Genomic DNA, 3,908 nt, shown 5'->3' with positions numbered 1-3,908 from the left:
AGCCTTTGTATTAATCATATTTCCATACTTTATGGTATCCCTACCTGTTGACCGTAAAATGTATTTAACCAGAAAAATCTAATTTATGCAGTAATATGTCTTTAATATTAGAGTCTAAATCCATTTAACAGGTAAGATAAAATCTATGACATCTACAAAGCCAAGACTGCATGATTTTCAGGATCGCAGTATTGTTTTCACTATATGGCGAGCTTCTTTTGTGATCAAGACCTGAGAATTAATGGTGACCAGATGAGTGATGTGCAGTACATATCAAGATTTTTAACTAGACATAACTGCAGATGGTGAAAGATCTTTATAAAATATTTCTACCTGGAGTGTAAAGAAGTTTCTCTCACTTCATTAACCATACACCATGATACTAATAGCTCCTGCTGATTCCATCTGTTTTACTCAACAAGAAGAGAACTGGTGGTTTCTCCTCACGGCTTCTTTTCCTCAAGTCTGTCAAGATATTGCAAATTGCAAAAATCAAAGAGGCATGGATGCTGTCATCAATAGTTTCCTGAGCAGATTGTAGTTTCTTAACTTAGTTGTTGTGAGTTCATTTTTTGTTTTTCCTTTTCCAGATTTCCCCCTATTATGTCCCCTTTGCCTATCTCTTGCACACGCCTCTGTTTGTAGATCAACCCATCCCATTCTGACTGCTTCAGAATACCAAGCAACATATCCAGGAACCTCACAAATCACATCTTTAAGGTGTTCACACACTCACTACCATTCAAACTTAAATTTATGACATATCTGACCCATTTCTTGGACCTTAAAATCGAGTTCAAATATGAATTCTGCTACTGAAAGTATGACAAAACTATGTAAACCTTGACGTTGTGCAGCAACAACTGAAACATAAATCATTGTGGGAACTTTCTTGTGAATCTCATATGCACATTGTTTGCAAATAATTCCACAAAAAACAGCTTAAGTTTTGGATGTTGGTGGATTTCTTCACACAATGGTAATGTAAGGCTTTTTCACAGCATTTCTTCTAATTTAGACTAAATCCTTGACTGGGTCGCTTTTTCTAAACATACTGACTACACTCTCCAGCCACTTTATTAGGTCCAGTTGTTCAATTGTTTTTTTTAGCACAAATATCTAATCAGCCAATCACATGGTAGAAACTCAGTGCATTTAGTCATGTAGACATGGTCAAGACAACTCGCTTAAGTTTTATACTGATCATCAGGATAAGGAAGAACGGGGATTTAAGTGACTTTGAACGCGGCATAGTTGTTAGTCTGAGTAGTTCAGAAACTGCTATCTACTGGTATTTTCACACACAACCATCTCCAAGGTTTACAGAGAACAGTCTGAAGAAGAGGAAACATCCAGTGAGCAGCAGTTGTCTGGACCAAAATGACATTTTTTATTTAAAATAGAACATAAACGACAGAAAAGCAACAGTAACTCAAATAACCACTGATTCCAAAATATGAGAATGGCACTTCTGAAAGCACAACATGTCCAACCTTGAAGCAAATGGGCTACAGCAGCAGAAGCCCACACAGGAAACCACTCCAGTCAACTAAGAACAGGAAACTGAGAGTACACTTCACACTAACTCACCAAAATTGGAGAATAGACAATTGGTAAAAAGTTGCCTGGTCTGATGAGTCTCCATTTCAGCTCCACATTCAGATGGTAGGCACATAATTTGGAGGAAATATCATGAAAGCGTGGATCCATCCTGCCTTGGGTCAACTCTTAAGGCTTTTGCTGGTGGTGTAATGGAGTGGGGAACATTTTCTTTGCACACATTGGGCTCCTTAGTACCAATGAGGCATGGTTTAACCACCACAGCCTGCCTGAGTATTGTTGCTGACCATGCCCATCCCTTTAGCACCACAGTTTACGATCTTCTGATGGCTACATTAATGTCACAAAACTCAGAAACTCTGCAACTGCTATACTGAAAATGTATTCTGAAACTTATCAGATCTGAATCCAATAGAGCATCATTGGGATGTAGTTTATTGGGAAATTCTCAATAAGTATGTACAGCCGACAAATCTGCAGCAACTGTAGCCATCTGGACCAGATGTAAAAAAAAACAGAGCACATAAACTTTTGTTTCAGCATCCTACGCATGTGTTTTAGCAAACTCTGAATAAGTAGCAGTGTTCCTAGATGTGGATGTGGCTTTCTTCTTGACACCTTGCCATGCACACCATGACTTTCCAACACTGGACAGTTATGATGGCCCTTAGCTGAGAAGTTACCCTGAGTTCCACTCTGACCTCACTGACTATCACAAGCCTGCTTGTGATAGCATCAAAGATGATAAATCATTTGATTCAATACTTATGAACATTTATTATTTTAGGTCACATTTGTACTTATTTGCTTCTAAAAGTTAACTTTTACATTGTTAAATATGATCATAGAATAAAAAGAGAAGACATCGACTGAGGCTAAAGAAAAGGAAAGTTTTTTATTTCTTGTTTTAGGCCTGTTTTGTTGGCAGAGTTTGGGCTTTTGGTTCTCTTTAGTGCTGCTGTCAGCTTTTTTATTCCGTGTTACCAGGAGATTTTTTTTCTTTTACATTGCATGTTTATCCATTTCACTTGAGTTTTCCTTTTTTCTTCCAGAGATCCATCTGCCTCATGGCTCTGCAATGTGTCAAATAATGTCATTCCCGTCATTATGTGAGTCAGATTCAGGCTTCCCACAACCAAACATGATCTAATCTAAATAAAAATAATCAAATCAACACATACTTTTACAGAAGATAAGTGTCAGATGTTTTTGTTAGAGCAAATGAGTCCTGAGGTCTGATCCGAATCAAAGGACACTTCACAGAGCATCTTTAGATTTCAATATTTTAATGATGTTTTTGTGTTTGTTGACAGTAACACAGACATTCTGGATGTTAATTATGTGCTCATAAGCTCAGGCCCAAGGGACACAGTTAATACAACTAGTGCTTTTGCTATGAGAACACTTGATCTACAATTAAAATGATTTGTCGGTGACCCCTCATTATTAGAATGCTTTACTTAACAAGTAATAAAATGTGCATTTGTTAAGGTCATTTTAGCCATAGAGAAAGACTCATTCTGGGTGCTGCAATGCCTATTATTTCATCCCCATCTGAGAATCCCCATGAATTTTATTGTTTTTTTGTTCCATTGGTTTCACATAGGTTGGTTTTTACCATGGAATTGTACATGGCTTTCACATGAAACTGTTTTAACATCACATGCCTCCCATGTGAGTTGTGTTTTACATGTTTGTCATATTTCTATAGAAAGAAATGGACCACCTGCAAAATTATGTGATTTCATCAGTTTCACATGGGTTTTTCCTGTGTTTCACATGGAATTGTGGATCATATCACATGTGTTCATTATTGCAACGAAATGCTTCTAAAGCATGTTTTCCTTGTCCAAAATGTGATTTATACATGTGCTCCACAAATTTCACGTGTGATCACTGAAGTTTCAATGTGAACACATTTTACAGCAGGTTAAACATCTTTTTAGCATGAAAATGTTGTAAAGGCACATGTTTTCCATGTGCAAAATATGTGTTTCACATATGATCCAATTATGATTACACATGTGATCTCATGTTAATTCCCATGTACATATGTAGGTCTGGGAATTAATATGCCTTACATGTTATTAGCATGGAAATGTTATGAAGGCACATGTTTCCCATGTGCAGAATATGTGTCTAAATGTGTTCCACATATTTTACATGTGATCACTGAAGTTTCATATGTGAACACAGAGGTTTGACATGGTAGTTTGTGTGGCGAGCAGGGCCTATAAGTAACCCTGGGTCACCAACGTTAGAGTGGTGATAACACCATGGTATGACTTCCACCCAATGAATATCACATTTCAGAAAAAAATACACACATCTGTCATAAAAAGAAAAGA

The sequence above is a fragment of the Melanotaenia boesemani genome, chromosome 4 (assembly GCF_017639745.1).
Source record: "Melanotaenia boesemani isolate fMelBoe1 chromosome 4, fMelBoe1.pri, whole genome shotgun sequence".
In the NCBI taxonomy this organism is placed as follows: domain Eukaryota; kingdom Metazoa; phylum Chordata; class Actinopteri; order Atheriniformes; family Melanotaeniidae; genus Melanotaenia; species Melanotaenia boesemani.
This window is presented reverse-complemented; position numbering follows the sequence as displayed.